The 20,479-nt window shown below is 48.7% G+C and overlaps 1 protein-coding gene across 1 annotated transcript in view; it reads right to left on the bottom strand.

Moving 5' to 3' along the window:
- The window catches only part of gas2a (growth arrest-specific 2a), a gene marked incomplete at both ends in the record, with an annotated part of 69,299 nt that overhangs the window by 26,687 nt on the left and 22,133 nt on the right, over positions 1-20,479 (bottom strand). The gene's annotated exons all lie outside the window — the stretch shown is intronic.

Raw genomic sequence — 20,479 nt, 5'->3', positions numbered from 1 at the left:
ACAAGATCAGTTGGTGCTCCCTATAAATAGAAACGTATTAATGCAAAGCAACATCACAGAAAGTTATCAATTATCTCGGCAGGTATCCTAGAGGCTGGAGAGGCGGACCAGCAGCATTCCATCCAGGGATGCTGCACCGTGACTGACCCTGTACAGGGATGCTGCACCGTGACTGACCCTGTACAGGGATGCTGCACCGTGACTGACCCTGTACAGGGATGCTGCACCGTGACTGACCCTGTACAGGGATGCTGCACCGTGACTGACCCTGTACAGGGATGCTGCTCCGTGACTGACCCTGTACAGGGATGCTGCACCGTGACTGACCCTGTACAGGGATGCTGCACCGTGACTGACCCTGTACAGGGATGCTGCACCGTGACTGACCCTGTACAGGGATGCTGCACCGTGACTGACCCTGTACAGGGATGCTGCACCGTGACTGACCCTGTACAGGGATGCTGCACCGTGACTGACCCTGTACAGGGATGCTGCACCGTGACTGACCCTGTACAGGGATGCTGCACCGTGACTGACCCTGTACCTCTCAACATGTGGGTGTGTCTGAGGGTGTAAGGAAAAAGGCTTTTTTTCTGTTTTCATCAAATGGACAATAAAGTATCTATTGTATTCTCAACAGAACAGCAAGGCTGTCATAGTGATATTCTGTAATGATTTATCCCCAAAGACAAGGGGTGGAAAGATTTTCAGACAGTGACCACATAGCTACATAACCCTACTGTAGTCCTTCAAGCCCAACAGAAGCTGGTCGGCCTTCATTGTTCCTTTCAGAGAAAAGCCAGTCCTTGTTAATTCACTCTCGGTCTCAGACCGAATCTGAGCTCCCCATCCCCCAACCCCCCAGTCAGTTGGGTTCCCATCAGAACACACTATAACCATCTACCCCCATAGACTTATGTCTACCTCTAGAATATCTGCCGTCTGCACCGTTTTCAGATTTCTTCTCCATCTGTTGAGGGGCTCTGGTTTCAGCTCTGGATCGAGGAGCTTTTCCTTTCGCAGATCAATATGGTAGATGACGGCTGGGAGAGAGGGATGGAGGGGAGGAGGGGAGGAGGGGGAGAATACTACTCCATCAGGTCTGGTCTGGTATGGGAGAGAGGGATGGAGGGGGAGAATACTACTCCATCAGGTCTGGTCTGGTATGGGAGAGAGGGAGAGAGGGAGAGAGGGGGTGGATACTACTCCATCAGGTCTGGTCTGGTATGGGAGAGAGGGAGAGAGGGAGAGAGGGGGAGGATACTACTCCATCAGGTCTGGTCTGGTATGGGAGAGAGGGAGAGAGGGAGAGAGGGGGAGGATACTACTCCACCAGGTCTGGACTGGTATGGGAGAGAGGGAGAGAGGGGGAGGATACTACTCCACCAGGTCTGGACTGGTATGGGAGAGAGGGAGAGAGGGGGAGGATACTACTCCACCAGGTCTGGTCTGGTATGGGAGAGAGGGAGAGAGGGGGAGGATACTACTCCACCAGGTCTGGTCTGGTATGGGAGAGAGGGAGAGAGGGGGAGGATACTACTCCACCAGGTCTGGTCTGGTATGGGAGAGAGGGGGAGGGGGGAGGATACTACTCCACCAGGTCTGGTCTGGTATGGGAGAGAGGGAGAGAGGGGGAGGATACTACTCCACCAGGTCTGGACTGGTATGGGAGAGAGGGGGAGGTTACTACTCCACCAGGTCTGGACTGGTATGGGAGAGAGGGAGAGAGGGGGAGGATACTACTCCACCAGGTCTGGTCTGGTATGGGAGAGAGGGAGAGAGGGGGAGGATACTACTCCACCAGGTCTGGTATGGGAGAGAGGGAGAGAGGGGGAGGATACTACTCCACCAGGTCTGGTCTGGTATGGGAGAGAGGGAGAGAGGGGGAGGATACTACTCCACCAGGTCTGGTCTGGTATGGGAGAGAGGGAGAGAGGGGGAGGATACTGCTCCACCAGGTCTGGACTGGTATGGGAGAGAGGGAGAGAGGGAGAGAGGGGGAGGATACTACTCCACCAGGTCTGGTCTGGTATGGGAGAGAGGGAGAGAGGGAGAGAGGGAGAGAGGGGGAGGATACTACTCCACCAGGTCTGGACTGGTATGGGAGAGAGGGAGAGAGGGAGAGAGGAGGAGGATACTACTCCATCAGGTCTGGTCTGGTATGGGAGAGAGGGAGAGAGGGGGAGGATACTACTCCACCAGGTCTGGTCTGGTATGGGAGAGAGGGAGAGAGGGGGAGGATACTACTCCACCAGGTCTGGACTGGTATGGGAGAGAGGGAGAGAGGGGAAGGATACTACTCCACCAGGTCTGGTCTGGTATGGGAGAGAGGGAGAGAGGGGGAGGATACTACTCCACCAGGTCTGGTCTGGTATGGGAGAGAGGGAGAGAGGGGGAGGATACTACTCCACCAGGTCTGGTCTGGTATGGGAGAGAGGGAGAGAGGGGGAGGATACTACTCCACCAGGTCTGGTCTGGTATGGGAGAGAGGGAGAGAGGGAGAGAGGGGGAGGATACTACTCCACCAGGTCTGGTCTGGTATGGGAGAGAGCGAGAGAGGGGGAGGATACTACTCCACCAGGTATGGTCTGGTATGGGAGAGAGGGGGAGAGGGGGAGGATACTACTCCACCAGGTCTGGTCTGGTATGGGAGAGAGGGAGAGAGGGAGAGAGGGGGAGGATACTACTCCACCAGGTCTGGTCTGGTATGGGAGAGAGAGAGAGGGGGAGGATTCTACTCCACCAGGTCTGGTCTGGTATGGGAGAGAGGGAGAGAGGGGGAGGATACTACTCCACCAGGTCTGGTCTGGTATGGGAGAGAGGGAGAGAGGGGGAGGATACTACTCCACCAGGTCTGGTCTGGTATGGGAGAGAGGGGAGGAGGGGAGGAGGGGGAGAATACTACTCCATCAGGTCTGGTCTGGTATGGGAGAGAGGGAGAGAGGGGGAGGCTACTACTCCACCAGGTCTGGTCTGGTATGGGAGAGAGGGAGAGAGGGGGAGGATACTACTCCACCAGGTCTGGTCTGGTATGGGAGAGAGGGAGAGAGGGAGAGAGGGAGAGGATACTACTCCACCAGGTCTGGTCTGGTATGGGAGAGAGGGAGAGAGGGGGAGGATACTACTCCACCAGGTCTGGTCTGGTATGGGAGAGAGGGAGCGAGGGAGAGAGGGGGAGGATAATACTCCACCAGGTCTGGTCTGGTATGGGAGAGAGGGAGAGAGGGGGAGGATACTACTCCACCAGGTCTGGTCTGATATGGGAGAGAGCGAGAGAGGGGAAGGATACTACTCCACCAGGTCTGGTCTGGTATGGGAGAGAGGGAGAGAGGGAGAGAGGGGGAGGATACTACTCCACCAGGTCTGGTCTGGTATGGGAGAGAGGGAGAGAGGGAGAGAGGGGGAGGATACTACTCCACCAGGTCTGGTCTGATATGGGAGAGAGCGAGAGAGGGGGAGGATACTACTCCACCAGGTCTGGTCTGGTATGGGAGAGAGGGGGAGAGGGGGAGGATACTACTCCACCAGGTCTGGTCTGGTATGGGAGAGAGAGAGAGAGAGGGGGGGGGATACTACTCCACCAGGTCTGGTCTGGTATGGGACAGAGGGAGAGAGGGGGAGGGGGGAGGATACTACTCCACCAGGTCTGGTCTGGTATGAGAGAGAGGGAGAGAGGGGGAGGATACTACTCCACCAGGTCTGGTCTGGTATGGGAGCGAGGGAGAGAGGGGGAGGCTACTACTCCACCAGGTCTGGTCTGGTATGGGAGAGAGGGAGAGAGGGGGAGGATACTACTCCACCAGGTCTGGTCTGGTATGGGAGAGAGGGAGAGAGGGAGAGAGGGAGAGGATACTACTCCACCAGGTCTGGTCTGGTATGGGAGAGAGGGAGAGAGGGGGAGGATACTACTCCACCAGGTCTGGTCTGGTATGGGAGAGAGGGAGCGAGGGAGAGAGGGGGAGGATAATACTCCACCAGGTCTGGTCTGGTATGGGAGAGAGGGAGAGAGGGGGAGGATACTACTCCACCAGGTCTGGTCTGATATGGGAGAGAGCGAGAGAGGGGAAGGATACTACTCCACCAGGTCTGGTCTGGTATGGGAGAGAGGGAGAGAGGGAGAGAGGGGGAGGATACTACTCCACCAGGTCTGGTCTGGTATGGGAGAGAGGGAGAGAGGGAGAGAGGGGGAGGATACTACTCCACCAGGTCTGGTCTGATATGGGAGAGAGCGAGAGAGGGGGAGGATACTACTCCACCAGGTCTGGTCTGGTATGGGAGAGAGGGGGAGAGGGGGAGGATACTACTCCACCAGGTCTGGTCTGGTATGGGAGAGAGAGAGAGAGAGGGGGGGGGATACTACTCCACCAGGTCTGGTCTGGTATGGGACAGAGGGAGAGAGGGGGAGGGGGGAGGATACTACTCCACCAGGTCTGGTCTGGTATGAGAGAGAGGGAGAGAGGGGGAGGATACTACTCCACCAGGTCTGGTCTGGTATGGGAGCGAGGGAGAGAGGGGGAGGATACTACTCCACCAGGTCTGGTCTGGTATGGGAGAGAGGGAGAGAGGGGGAGGATACTTCTCCACCAGGTCTGGTCTGGTATGGGAGAGAGGGAGAGAGGGGGAGGATACTACTCCACCAGGTCTGGTCTGGTATGGGAGAGAGGGAGAGAGTGGGAGGATACTACTCCACCAGGTCTGGTCTGGTATGGGAGAGAGGGAGAGAGGGGGAGGATACTACTCCACCAGGTCTGGTCTGGTTTGGGAGAGAGGGAGAGAGGGGGAGGATACTACTCCACCAGGTCTGGTCTGGTATGGGAGAGAGGGAGAGAGGGGGAGGATACTACTCCACCAGGTCTGGTCTGGTATGGGAGAGAGGGGGAGGATACTACTCCACCAGGTCTGGACTGGTATGGGAGCGAGGGAGAGAGGGGGAGGATACTACTCCACCAGGTCTGGTCTGGTATGGGAGAGAGGGAGAGAGGGAGAGAGGGGGAGGATACTACTCCACCAGGTCTGGTCTGGTATGGGAGAGAGGGAGAGAGGGAGAGAGGGAGAGAGGGGGAGGATACTACTCCACCAGGTCTGGTCTGGTATGGGAGAGAGGGGGAGGATACTACTCCACCAGGTCTGGACTGGTATGGGAGCGAGGGAGAGAGGGGGAGGATACTACTCCACCAGGTCTGGACTGGTATGGGAGAGAGGGAGAGAGGGGGAGGATACTACTCCACCAGGTCTGGTATGGTATGGGAGAGAGGGAGAGAGGGGGAGGATACTACTCCACCAGGTCTGGTATGGTATGGGAGAGAGGGAGAGAGGGGGAGGATACTACTCCACCAGGTCTGGTCTGGTATGGGAGAGAGGGAGAGAGGGGGAGGATACTACTCCACCAGGTCTGGTCTGGTATGGGAGAGAGGGAGAGAGGGGGAGGATACTACTCCACCAGGTCTGGTCTGGTCTGGTATGGGAGAGAGGGAGAGAGGGGGAGGATACTACTCCACCAGGTCTGGTCTGGTATGGGAGAGAGGGAGAGAGGGGGAGGATACTACTCCACCAGGTCTGGTCTGGTATGGGAGAGAGGGGGAGGATACTACTCCACCAGGTCTGGTCTGGTATGGGAGAGAGGGAGAGAAGGAGAGAGGGGGAGGATACTACTCCACCAGGTCTGGTCTGGTATGGGAGAGAGGGAGAGAGGGGGAGGATACTACTCCACCAGGTCTGGTCTGGTATGGGAGAGAGGGGGAGGATACTACTCCACCAGGTCTGGTCTGGTATGGGAGAGAGGGAGAGAGGGGGAGGATACTACTCCACCAGGTCTGGTCTGGTATGGGAGAGAGGGAGAGAGGGGGAGGATACTACTCCACCAGGTCTGGTCTGGTATGGGAGAGAGGGAGAGAGAGAGACAGGGGGAGGATACTACTCCACCAGGTCTGGTCTGGTATGGGAGAGAGGGAGAGAGGGGAAGGATACTACTCCACCAGGTCTGGTCTGGTATGGGAGAGAGGGAGAGAGGGGGAGGATACTACTCCACCAGGTCTGGTCTGGTATGGGAGAGAGGGGGAGGATACTACTCCACCAGGTCTGGTCTGGTATGGGAGAGAGGGAGAGAGGGGGAGGATACTACTCCACCAGGTCTGGTCTGGTATGGGAGAGAGGGAGAGAGGGGGAGGATACTACTCCACCAGGTCTGGTCTGGTATGGGAGAGAGGGAGAGAGGGGGAGGATACTACTCCACCAGGTCTGGACTGGTATGGGAGAGAGGGAGAAAGGGAGAGGATACTACTCCACCAGGTCAGGTCTGGTATGGGAGAGAGGGAGAGAGGGGGAGGATACTACTCCACCAGGTCTGGTCTGGTTTGGGAGAGAGGGAGAGAGGGGGAGGATACTACTCCACCAGGTCTGGTCTGGTATGGGAGAGAGGGAGAGAGGGGGATGATACTACTCCACCAGGTCTGGACTGGTATGGGAGAGAGGGAGAGAGGGAGAGAGGGGGAGGATACTACTCCACCAGGTCTGGTCTGGTATGGGAGAGAGGGAGAGAGGGGGAGGATACTACTCCACCAGGTCTGGACTGGTATGGGAGAGAGGGAGAGAAGGAGAGAGGGGGAGGATACTACTCCACCAGGTCTGGTCTGGTATGGGAGAGAGGGAGAGAGGGAGAGAGGGGGAGGATACTACTCCACCAGGTCTGGTCTGGTATGGGAGAGAGGGAGAGAGGGAGAGAGGGGGAGGATACTACTCCACCAGGTCTGGTCTGGTATGGGAGAGAGGGAGAGAGGGAGAGAGGGGGCGGATACTACTCCACCAGGTCTGGTCTGGTATGGGAGAGAGGGAGAGAGGGGGAGGATACTACTCCACCAGGTCTGGACTGGTATGGGAGAGAGGGAGAGAGGGGGAGGATACTACTCCACCAGGTCTGGTCTGGTATGGGAGAGAGGGAGAGAGGGGGAGGATACTACTCCACCAGGTCTGGACTGGTATGGGAGAGAGGGAGAGAGGGGGAGGATACTACTCCACCAGGTCTGGACTGGTATGGGAGAGAGGGAGAGAGGGAGAGAGTGGGAGGATACTACTCCACCAGGTCTGGTCTGGTATGGGAGAGAGGGGGAGGATACTACTCCACCAGGTCTGGACTGGTATGGGAGAGAGGGAGAGAGGGGGAGGATACTACTCCACCAGGTCTGGTCTGGTATGGGAGAGAGGGAGAGAGGGGGAGGATACTACTCCACCAGGTCTGGTCTGGTATGGGAGAGAGGGAGAGAGGGGGAGGATACTACTCCACCAGGTCTGGTATGGGAGAGAGGGAGAGAGGGGGAGGATACTACTCCACCAGGTCTGGTCTGGTATGGGAGAGAGGGAGAGAGGGGGAGGATACTACTCCACCAGGTCTGGTCTGGTATGGGAGAGAGAGAGAGAGGGGGAGGATACTACTCCACCAGGTCTGGTCTGGTATGGGAGAGAGGGAGAGAGTGGGAGGATACTACTCCACCAGGTCTGGTCTGGTATGGGAGAGAGGGAGAGAGGGGGAGGATACTACTCCACCAGGTCTGGTCTGGTATGGGAGAGAGGGAGAGAGGGGGAGGGGGGGAGGATACTACTCCACCAGGTCTGGTCTGGTATGGGAGAGAGGGGGAGGATACTACTCCACCAGGTCTGGTCTGGTATGGGAGAGAGGGAGAGAGGGGGAGGATACTACTCCACCAGGTCTGGTCTGGTATGGGAGAGAGGGAGAGAGGGAGAGAGGGGGAGGATACTACTCCACCAGGTCTAGTCTGGTATGGGAGAGAGGGAGAGAGTGGGAGGATACTACTCCACCAGGTCTGGTCTGGTATGGGAGAGAGGGAGAGAGGGGGAGGATACTACTCCACCAGGTCTAGTCTGGTATGGGAGAGAGGGAGAGAGTGGGAGGATACTACTCCACCAGGTCTGGTCTGGTATGGGAGAGAGGGGGAGGATACTACTCCACCAGGTCTGGTCTGGTATGGGAGAGAGGGAGAGAGGGGGAGGATACTACTCCACCAGGTCTGGTCTGGTATGGGAGAGAGGGAGAGAGGGGGAGGATACTACTCCACCAGGTCTGGTCTGGTATGGGAGAGAGGGAGAGAGGGAGAGAGGGGGAGGATACTACTCCACCAGGTCTGGTCTGGTATGGGAGAGAGGGAGAGAGGGGGAGGATACTACTCCACCAGGTCTGGTCTGGTATGGGAGAGAGGGAGAGAGTGGGAGGATACTACTCCACCAGGTCTGGACTGGTATGGGAGAGAGGGAGAGAGGGAGAGAGGGGGAGGATACTACTCCACCAGGTCTGGTATGGGAGAGAGGGAGAGAGGGGGAGGATACTACTCCACCAGGTCTGGTCTGGTATGGGAGAGAGGGAGAGAGTGGGAGGATACTACTCCACCAGGTCTGGACTGGTATGGGAGAGAGGGAGAGAGGGAGAGAGGGGGAGGATACTACTCCACCAGGTCTGGTCTGGTATGGGAGAGAGGGAGAGAGGGGGAGGATACTACTCCACCAGGTCTGGTATGGGAGAGAGGGAGAGAGGGGGAGGATACTACTCCACCAGGTCTGGTATGGGAGAGAGGGAGAGAGGGGGAGGATACTACTCCACCAGGTCTGGTCTGGTATGGGAGAGAGGGAGAGAGGGGGAGGATACTACTCCACCAGGTCTGGTCTGGTATGGGAGAGAGGGAGAGAGGGGGAGGATACTACTCCATCAGGTCTGGTCTGGTATGGGAGAGAGGGAGAGAGGGAGAGAGGGGGAGGATAGTACTCCACCAGGTCTGGACTTGAGGATCAAATGACACTAGAGGCTACACACAGGCAGCAGCCTCCCACCTAACCTGGGTTCAAATGCTATTTGAAAATCTATTCAAATGATATATCTGTGCTGAGTTGGATGGAACCAGTGGAATAGTTATAAAACTGCATCAGGGACTCCAGCTAGGCTAAAGCAAATGCTTAAAAGTACTTTAACAATTTCAAATAGTACTTGAACCCAGGTTTCAGGTCTGCGATGTAGCCTGGGCTGCACTGAGGGAGATTTATGCTTCCTTGCTATGGTTTAATACAGGATGTGTGCGTCTGACTCAGAGCTGAGAGAAAGGCTTCGTCCCAAACGGCACCCTATTTCCTACATAGTGCACTACCTTTAACTGGCTCTGGTCAAAAGTAGTGCACTATATAGGGAATAGGGTGCCATTTGGGATGCACCCCAAAGAAAGGTACAATGAGGTCATGGTGGAAAAATGCAGCAGTTTTCTTTCTTTCCAGGCTCTCCTAGCTGGCTCCTCTCTGGGAGGGACTCTCTGCTATTGGCTGCATTAGCTCACATTCTTCGGATGAAGGTTATGCCCGCGTCTTTGTTTTAGTGGACGACCCTATTAGTATGAGCTATTCTGTACGCTACCAACTCAGCGGCCTTGCGGTTAGAGTGTCCGCCCTGAGGTGGGAAGGTCGGGGAGATCAGCAAGGCTACATACTACCATGGATACCGTAGCTACCTGCAGAACCCTCCTCTCCTGTAGCTCCCTGCAGAACCATCCTCTCCTGTAGCTACCTGCAGAACCCTCCTCTCCTGTAGCTCCCTGCAGAACCATCCTCTCCTGTAGCTACCTGCAGAACCATCCTCTCCTGTAGCTCCCTGCAGAACCATCCTCTCCTGTAGCTCCCTGCAGAACCATCCTCTCCTGTAGCTACCTGCAGAACCATCCTCTCCTGTAGCTACCTGCAGAACCATCCTCTCCTGTAGCTACCTGCAGAACCATCCTCTCCTCTAGCTCCCTGCAGAACCATCCTTGCCTGTCTAGTATAGTTAGTATTAAGTATGGATGGAGATGGGAACCAATCATTCCAGATCTTAAAAAGCAAACATCTTGAAGTATTCTGCTGGGAAACGATATCTAACAATGGTTTTATGAACTACTTCCATTTGTAAAACCATGGGGGTGGACACAAGTGTTCATATTGAGCACACATGACACATCTGTCATTGTCCTTATGGCTCATTAGATCTATCCATAGACTAGAGCCAAACAGACTGGGGTGGTTCAGTGATGCCATTAGTTCACCACCACAGAGTTCTATATCAACAGCTATATATCAACAGCTCTATATCAACAACTCTATATCAACAACTCTATATCAACAGCTATATATCAACAGCTATATATCAACAGCTCTATATCAACAGCTATATATCAACAGCTTTACATCAACAACTCTATATCAACAGCTATATATCAACAGCTTTACATCAACAACTCTATATCAACAGCTATATATCAACAGCTTTACATCAACAACTCTATATCAACAGCTATATATCAACAGCTCTATATCAACAACTCTATATCAACAGCTCTATATCAACAGCTCTATATCAATAGCTATATATCAACAGCTTTACATCAACAACTCTATATCAACAGCTCTATATCAACAGCTTTACATCAACAACTCTATATCAACAGCTTTACATCAACAACTCTATATCAACAGCTATATATCAACAACTCTATATCAACAGCTCTATATCAACAGCTCTATATCAACAGCTATATATCAACAGCTTTACATCAACAACTCTATATCAACAGCGCTATATCAACAGCTCTATATCAACAGCTCTATATCAACAGCTTTACATCAACAACTCTATATCAACAGCTATATATCAACAGCTTTACATCAACAACTCTATATCAACAGCTATATATCAACAACTCTATATCAACAGCTCTATATCAACAGCTCTATATCAACAGCTCTATATCAACAGCTCTATATCAACAACTCTATATCAACAGCTCTATATCAACAACTCTATATCAACAGCTCTATATCAACAACTCTATATCAACAGCTCTATATCAACAGCTCTATATCAACAGCTCTATATCAACAGCTCTATATCAACAACTCTATATCAATAGCTATATATCAACAGCTTTACATCAACAACTCTATATCAACAGCTCTATATCAACAGCTTTACATCAACAACTCTATATCAACAGCTTTACATCAACAACTCTATATCAACAGCTATATATCAACAACTCTATATCAACAGCTCTATATCAACAGCTCTATATCAACAGCTATATATCAACAGCTTTACATCAACAACTCTATATCAACAGCGCTATATCAACAGCTCTATATCAACAGCTCTATATCAACAGCTTTACATCAACAACTCTATATCAACAGCTATATATCAACAGCTTTACATCAACAACTCTATATCAACAGCTATATATCAACAACTCTATATCAACAGCTCTATATCAACAGCTCTATATCAACAGCTCTATATCAACAGCTCTATATCAACAACTCTATATCAACAGCTCTATATCAACAACTCTATATCAACAGCTCTATATCAACAACTCTATATCAACAGCTCTATATCAACAGCTCTATATCCCTGCTGGAATCATTTATATCCCACTAGTGTTATATTACATCGTTCCAAATACAGACAGGACTTCAAAGCTATAGCTCCAAACTGCTCCAAACTGCTCCAAACTGCTCCAAACTGCTCCAAACTGCTCCAAACTGTTCCAAACTGCTCCAAACTGTTCCAAACTGCTCCAAACTGCTCCAAACTGCTCCAAACTGCTCCAAACTGTTCCAAACTGCTCCAAACTGCTCCAAACTGCTCCAAACTGCTCCAAACTGTTCTGAGTCTGAGCAGAGATGACTGGGCCTTTTAAAACCAAACTGTTCTGAGTCTGAGCAGAGATGACTGGGCCTTTTAAAACCAAACTGTTCTGAGTAGAGATGACTGGGCCTTTTAAAACCAAACTGTTCTGAGTAGAGATGACTGGGCCTTTTAAAACCAAACTGTTCTGAGTAGAGATGACTGGGCCTTTTAAAACCAAACTGTTCTGAGTAGAGATGACTGGGCCTTTTAAAACCAAACTGTTCTGAGCAGAGATGACTTGGCCTTTTAAAACCAAACTGTTCTGAGCAGAGATGACTTGGCCTTTTAAAAGTAATACTTTTAAAATAACTGCAGGGGCCACTTTGTAACTTCAGATTGTTTAAATGAAATAAAATAAAATAGTAAGCCCTTTGAAATAGTTAATTGACTGTAAAGAGTTGGAGAGAAATTGGCCCCAGGTACTGTACATTAAGCAGTGAGAGCCATGTAAAATGTTTCATGCCAAATCAAAATGAACCAAGCCGCTTAGTAAGAGCAGAGAGTAGGACGAAAATACATGGGGCTGTAATAAGCCTGAATCCTGTGTAACTCAGTAATACGCCTGAATCCTGTGTAACTCAGTAATAAGCCTGAATCCTGTGTAATTCAGTAATAAGCCTGAATCCTGTGTAACTCAGTAATAAGCCTGAATCCTGTGTAACTCAGTAATAAGCCTGAATCCTGTGTAACTCAGTAATAAGCCTGAATCCTGTGTAACTCAGTAATAAGCCTGAATCCTGTGTAACTCAGTAATAAGCCTGAATCCTGTGTAACTCAGCAATAAGCCTGAATCCTGTGTAACTCAGCAATAAGCCTGAATCCTGTGTAACTCAGTAATAAGCCTGAATCCTGTGTAACTCAGTAATAAGCCTGAATCCTGTGTAACTCTGTAATAAGCATGAATCCTGTGTAACTCAGGAATAAGCCTGAATCCTGTGTAACTTAGTAATAAGCCTGAATCCTGTGTAACTCAGTAATAAGCCTGAATCCTGTGTAACTCAGCAATAAGCCTGAATCCTGTGTATCTCAGCAATAAGCCTGAATCCTTTGTAACTCAGTAATAAGCCTGAATCCTGTGTAACTCAGTAATAAGCCTGAATCCTGTGTAACTCAGTAATAAGCCTGAATCCTGTGTAACTCAGCAATAAGCCTGAATCCTGTGTAACTCAGTAATAAGCCTGAATCCTGTGTAACTCAGCAATAAGCCTGAATCCTGTGTAACTCAGTAATAAGCCTGAATCCTGTGTAACTCAGCAATAAGCCTGAATCCTGTGTAACTCAGTAATACGCCTGAATCCTGTGTAACTCTGTAATAAGCCTGAATCCTGTGTAACTCAGTAATAAGCCTGAATCCTGTGTAACTCTGTAATAAGCCTGAATCCTGTGTAACTCAGGAATAAGCCTGAATCCTGTGTAACTTAGTAATAAGCCTGAATCCTGTGTAACTCAGTAATAAGCCTGAATCCTGTGTAACTCAGCAATAAGCCTGAATCCTGTGTATCTCAGCAATAAGCCTGAATCCTTTGTAACTCAGTAATAAGCCTGAATCCTGTGTAACTCAGTAATAAGCCTGAATCCTGTGTAACTCAGTAATAAGCCTGAATCCTGTGTAACTCAGCAATAAGCCTGAATCCTGTGTAACTCAGTAATAAGCCTGAATCCTGTGTAACTCAGCAATAAGCCTGAATCCTGTGTAACTCAGTAATAAGCCTGAATCCTGTGTAACTCAGCAATAAGCCTGAATCCTGTGTAACTCAGTAATACGCCTGAATCCTGTGTAACTCTGTAATAAGCCTGAATCCTGTGTAACTCTGTAATAAGCCTGAATCCTGTGTAACTCAGGAATAAGCCTGAATCCTGTGTAACTCAGTAATAAGCCTGAATCCTGTGTAACTCAGCAATAAGCCTGAATCATGTGTATCTCAGCAATAAGCCTGAATCCTGTGTAACTCAGTAATAAGCCTGAATCCTGTGTAACTCAGCAATAAGCCTGAATCCTGTGTAACTCAGTAATAAGCCTGAATCCTGTGTAACTCAGCAATAAGTCTGAATCCTGTGTAACTCAGTAATAAGCCTGAATCCTGTGTAACTCAGTAATAAGCCTGAATCCTGTGTAACTCAGTAATAAGACTGAATCCTGTGTAACTCAGCAATAAGCCTGAATCCTGTGTAACTCAGTAATACGCCTGAATCCTGTGTAACTCAGTAATAACCCTGAATCCTGTGTAACTCAGTAATAAGCCTGAATCTCGACTGGCTGACTGACTGACTGGCTGACTACATTTCAAGTCCAGTCTCTATCCAAACATGATCAATTGACCTCCGAGATAAAACAATATTTTCCCACTTATCTTCTTTCAGGGGGAGTGAACAGGCCAGACAAGCCCAAATAACCCCAAACCACTTTCTCCAGAGTCTCTCTCTCTCTCTCTCTCTCCCTCTCTCTCTCTCAATTCAATTTCAATTTCAATTTAAGGGCTTTATTGGCATGGGAAACATGTGTTAACATTGCCAAAGCAAGTGAAGTAGATAGTAAACAAAAGTGAAATAAACAATACATATTAACAGTAAACATTACACTCAGAAGTTTCAACAGAATAAAGACATTTCAAATGTCATATTATGTCTATATACAGTGTTGTAACAATGTGCAAATAGTTAAAGTACAAATGGGAAAATAAATAAACATAAATATGGGTTGTATTTACAATGGTGTTTGTTCTTCACTGCTTGCCCTTTTCTTGTGGCAACAGGTCACAAATCTTGCAGCTGTGATGGCACACTGTGGTTTTTCACCCAGTAGATAAGGGAGTTTATCAAAATTGGGTTTGTTTTCAAATTATTTGTGGATCGCTGTAATCTGAGGGAAATATGTGTCTCTAATATGGTCATACATTTGGCAGGAGGTTAGGAAGTGCAGCTCAGTTTCCACCTCATTTTGTGGGCAGTGTGCACATAGCTTGTCTTCTCTTGAGAGCCAGGTCTGCCTACGGCGGCCTTTCTCAATAGCAAGGCTATGCTCACTGAGTCTGTACATAGTCAAAGCTTTCCTTAAGTTTGGGTCAGTCACAGTGGTCAGGTATTCTGCCACTGTGTACTCTCTGTTTAGAGCCAAATAGCATTCTAGTTTGCTCTGTTTATTTGTTAATTCTTTCCAATCTGTCAAGTAATTGTCTTTTTGTTTTCTCATGATTTGGTTGGGTCTAATTGTGTTGTTGTCCAGGGGCTTTGTGAGGTCTGTTTGTGTTTGTGAACAGAGCCCCAGAACCAGCTTGCTTAGGGGACTCTTCTCCAAGTTCGTCTTTCCGTAGGTGATGGCTTTGTAATGGAAGGTTTGGGAATCGCTTCCTTTTAAGTGGTTATATAATTTAACGGCTCTTTTCTGGATGTTGATAATTAGCGGGTATCGGCCTAATTCTGCTCTGCATGCATTATTTGGTGATTGTCGTTGTACGCTGAGGATATCTTTGCAGAATTCTGCACGCAGAGTCTCAATTTGGTGTTTGTCCAATTGTTATGACGGGGTTTTCCGAGCTAATTCCCTCCAACAGTTGCCAACCATTATTGAGTGTCACTCATCTCCTACAATAGGATCCACCTACATGGTATCGTGTGGCACCCTAGCCAGGCTATTCCATCACATACTCCTTGCACCCACCAGTGACATAAACAACACATGGCGTGTGTCCTTGCCCTCTCTCCCACATACAGCTCATGAGTTTAAAGACATTAACAAATACTGTATAAAAAGACGTTATATCACCCATTTTGTGAATTCATGGTTGGTGAGCGGACCCCAGACCTCACAACCATAAAGGGTAATAGGTTCTATAACTGATTCAAGTATTTTTAGCTAGATCCTAATTGGTATGTCGAATTTTATGTTCCTTTTGATGGCATAGAAGGCCCTTCTTGCCTTGTCTCTCAGATCGTTCACAGCTTTGTGGAAGTTACCTGTGGCGCTGATGTTTAGGCTGAGGTATGTATCGTTTTTTTGTGTGCTCTAGGGGAACGGTGTCTAGATGGAATTTGTATTTGTGGTCCTGGCAATTGGACCTTTTTTGGAACACCATTATTTTTGTCTTACGGAGATTTACTGTCAGGGCCCAGGTCTGACAGAATCTGTGCAGAAGATCTAGGTGCTGCTGTAGGCCCTCCTTGGTTGGGGACAGAAGCACCAGATCATCAGCAAACAGTAGACATTTGACTTCAGATTCTAGTAGGGTGAGGCTGGGTGCTGCAGAATGTTCTAGTGCCCTTGCCAATTCGTTTATATATATGTTGAAGAGGGTGGGGCCTGTTTCACCCCACGGCCCTGTGGAAAGAAATCTGTGTGTTTTTTGCCAATTTTAACCACACACTTGTGGTTTGTGTACATGGATTTTATAATGTCGTATGTTTTTCCCCCAACACCACTTTCCATCAATTTGTATAGCAGACCCTCATGCCAAATTGAGTCAAAAGCTTTTTTGAAATCAACAAAGCATGAGAAGACTTTGCATTTGTATTGGTTTGTTTGTTTGTCAATTAGGGTGTGCAGGGTGAATACGTGGTCTGTCGTACGGTAATTTGGTAAAAAGCCAATTTGACATTTTCTCAGTACATTGTTTTCACTGAGGAAATGAACTAGTCTGCTGTTAATGATAATGCAGAGGATTTTCCCAAGGTTGCTGTTGACGCATATCCCACGGTAGTTATTGGGGTCAAATTTGTCTCCACTTTTGTGAATTGGGGTGATCAGTCTTGGTTCCAAATATTGGGAAAGATGCCAGAACTAAGGATGATGTTAAAGAGTTTAAGTATAGCCAATTGGAATTTGTGGTCTGTATATTTTATCATTTCATTGAGGATACCATCAACACTACAGGCCTTTTTGGGTTGGAGGGTTTGTATTTTGTCCTGTAGTTCATTCAATGTAATTGGAGAATCCAGTGGGTTCTGGTAGCCTTTAATAATTGATTCTAAGATTTGCATTTGATCATATATATGTTTTTGCTGTTTGTTCTTTGTTATAGAGCCAAAAAGACTGGAGAAGTGGTTTACCCATACATCTCCGTTTTGGATAGATAGCTCTTCGTGTTGTTGTTTGTTTAGTGTTTTCCAATTTTCCCAGAAGTGGTTAGAGTCTATGGATTCTTCAATTACATTGAGCTGATTTCTGACATGCTGTTCCTTCTTTTTCCGTAGTGTATTTCTGTATTGTTTTAGTGATTCACCATAGTGAAGGCGTAGGCTCAGGTTTTCTGGGTCTCTATGTATTTGGTTGGATAGGTTTCTCAATTTCTTTCTTAGGGTTTTTGCATTCTTCATCAAACCATTTGTCATTGTTGTTACTTTTCTTCGGTTTTCTGTTCGAGATTTTTAGATTTTATACGGAAGCTGAGAGGTCAAATATACTGTTTAGGTTTTCTACTGCCAAGTTTACACCTTCACTATTACAGTGGAACGTTTTGTCCAGGAAGTTGTCTAAAAGGGATTGAATTTGTTGTTGCCTAATTGTTTTTTGGTAGGTTTCGACACTACTTTCCTTCCATCTATAGCATTTCTTAATATTATTCAGTTCCTTTGGCTTTGACGCCTCATGATTGAGTTTTGCTCTCTTCAAGTAGATTGTGATTTTGCTGTGGTCTGATTGGGGTGTCAGTGGGCTGACTGTGAATGCTCTGAGAGACTCTGGGTTGCTTCTTGAGCCACTCCTTTGTTGCCTTGGCCGTGTGTTTTGGGTCATTGTCATGCTGGAATACCCATCCACGACCCATTTTCAATGCCCTGGCTGAGGGAAGGAGGTTCTCACCCAAGATTTGACGGTACATGGCCCCGTCCATCGTCCCTTTGATGCGGTGAAGCTGTCCTGTCCCCTTAGCAGAAAAACACCCCCAAAGCATAATGTTTCCACCTCCATGTTTGCCAGTGGGGATGGTGTTCTTGGGGTCATAGGCAGCATTCCTCCTCCTCCAAACACGGCGAGTTGAGTTGATGGCAAGAGCTCGATTTTGGTCTCATCTGACCACAACCCTTTCACCCAGTTCTCCTCTGAATCATTCAGATGTTCATTGGCAAACTTCAGACGGGCCTGTATATGTGCTTTCTGTATATGTGACTGTGAACGCTCTGAGAGACTCTGGGTTGAGGTCAGTGATAAAGTAGTCTACAGTACTAATGCCAAGAGATGAGTTATAGGTGTACCTACCATTGGAGTCCCCTCGAAGCCTACCATTGACTATGTACATATCCAGCGTGCAACAGAGCTGCAGGAGTTGTGACCCGTTTTTGTTGGTTATGTGGTGCCTAGGGGGGCATATGGGGGGGATGCTGTCACCTCCAGGTAGGTGTTTGTCCTCCTGTGTGCTGAGGGTGTCAGGTTCTTGTCCAGTTCTGGCAGTTCTCTCCACCCCCTTCTCTCTCCCTCTCTCCACCCCCTTCTCGTTCCCTCTCTCCACCCCCTTCTCTTTCCCTCTCTCCACCTCCTTCTCTTTCCCTCTCTCCACCCCCTTCTCTCTCCCTCTCTCCACCCCCTTCTCTTTCCCTCTCTCCACCCCCTTCTCTTCCCTCTCTCCACCACCTTCTCTTTCCCTCTCTCCACCCACTTCTCTTTCCCTCGCTCCACCACCTTCTCTTTCCCTCTCTCCACCCCCTTCTCTTTCCCTCTCTCCACCCCCTTCTCTTTCCCTCTCTCTACCCACTTCTCTCTCCCTCTCTCCACCCCCTTCTCTCCACCCCCTTCTCTCTCCCTCTCTCCACCCCTTCTCTCTCCCTCTTTCCACCCCCTTCTCTCTCCCTCTCTCCTCCCCTTCTCTCTCCCTCTCTACACCCCCTTCTCTCTCCCTCTCTCCACCCCCTTCTCTCTCCCTCTCTCCACCCCCTTCTCTCTCCCTCTCTCCTCCCCTTCTCTCTCCCTCTCTCCACCCCCTCTCTCTCCCTCTCTCCACCCCCCTTCTCTCTCCCTCTCTCCAACCCCTTCTCTCTCCCTCTCTCCACCCCACTCTCTCTCCCTCTCTCCCTCCCCCTCTCTCCCACAGTGTTATAATGAGGTGCAAATAGTTAAAGTACATAAATAAATATAGGTTGTATTTACAATGGTGTTTGTTCTTCACTGGTTGCCCTTTTCTTGTGGCAACAGGTCACAAATCTTGCTGCTGTCATGGGACACTATGGCATTTCACCCAATAGATATGGGAGTTTATCCAAATTGGATTTGTTTTCAAATTCTTTGTGGATCTGTGTAATCTGAGGGAAATATGTGTCTCTAATATGGTCATACATTTGGCAGGAAGTTAGGAGGTGCAGCTCAGTTTCCACCTCAGTTTGTGGGCAGAGAGCTCTCTCTCTCTCTCTCTCTCTCTCTCTCTCTCTCTCTCTCTCTCTCTCTCTCTCTCTCTCTCTCTCTCTCTCTCTCTCTCTCTCTCTCTCTCTCTCTCTCTCTCTCTCTCTCTCTCTCTCTCTCTCTCTCTCTCTCTCTCTCTCTCCTAGATCAATAGACTCCTCTATATTCAGAAGGGGCCTCCCTACAGCCATTGACCTGAAGTATTTCCACACATCTGTGCTGCTAGCTGCTCTTCTCACACCAGCATCAGGAGACCCATCATTATCAGCTCTGTAATGCCTCAGACCTCTGTTCAAATACTATTTTAAATCATTCAAATACTTTGAGCGTTTGCTTTAGTCTGCCTGGAGTGCCGGGATGGGCAACCTCTATTCTATTGGTTCCATTGCACCAGGCAAGCTCAATCAAGCCCAGATAAATTATTCCAAATGATTTCAAATACTATTTGAACCCAGGTCTGAGCAGCAACTCGCTTGAGAAGATCAAGAAGCAAAACAAAAGAGCCCATTGAAGTAAAATGATCCCAATGTAACGCTCGGGACCTGTGTTATAACTCAACAGCAATAGCCCTCAGACAGTGAAAGCATTACAAGTGATTACCACACATATATCTCTCAACAAATAGTTTCATATTTTAAATGGTCTTGTCATTGACTTTTAAGCTGTATGCCCTCAAGACTCCACCACATCTACAGCTAGTTAGTGACGCATTAACACGTTACTTTACAGGGAAACTTTAGAGTTGGGGCTCACGGCCGAAACAAGCTAAACGTTATTTAAAAATGAACAACGGAAACTTCGCGCTTGGTGTATTTCCCGTCAAGGATTCTAACAAAGTTAACCCGTTTCTGTCATAATATAAAAAAGCACGGTCAGAGTTTAACAAGCTATACGGTACCTTCCCATACGGTTTAACAAGCTATACGGTACCTTCCCATACAGTTTAACAAACTATACGGTACCTTCCCATACAGTTTAACAAGCTATACGGTACCTTCCCATACAGTTTAACAAGCTATACGGTACCTTCCCATACAGTTTAACAAGCTATACGGTACCTTCCCATACAGTTTTACAAGCTATACGGTACTTTCCCATACAGTTTAACAAGCTATACGGTACCTTCCCATACAGTTTAACAAGCTATACGGTACCTTCCCATACGGTTTAACAAGCTATACGATACCTTCCCATACAGTTTAACAAGCTATACGGTACCTTCCCATACGGTTTAACAAGCTATACGGTACCTTCCCATACAGTTTAACAAGCTATACGGTACCTTCCCATACAGTTTAACAAGCTATACGGTACCTTCCCATACAGTTTAACAAGCTATACGGTACCTTCCCATACAGTTTAACAAGCTATACGGTACCTTCCCATACAGTTTAACAAGCTATACGGTACCTTCCCATACAGTTTAACAAGCTATACGGTACCTT

The sequence above is a fragment of the Coregonus lavaretus genome (assembly GCF_964263955.1).
Source record: "Coregonus lavaretus genome assembly, chromosome: 9".
Taxonomy (NCBI): Eukaryota; Metazoa; Chordata; class Actinopteri; order Salmoniformes; family Salmonidae; genus Coregonus; species Coregonus lavaretus.
This window is presented reverse-complemented; position numbering and strand designations above follow the sequence as displayed.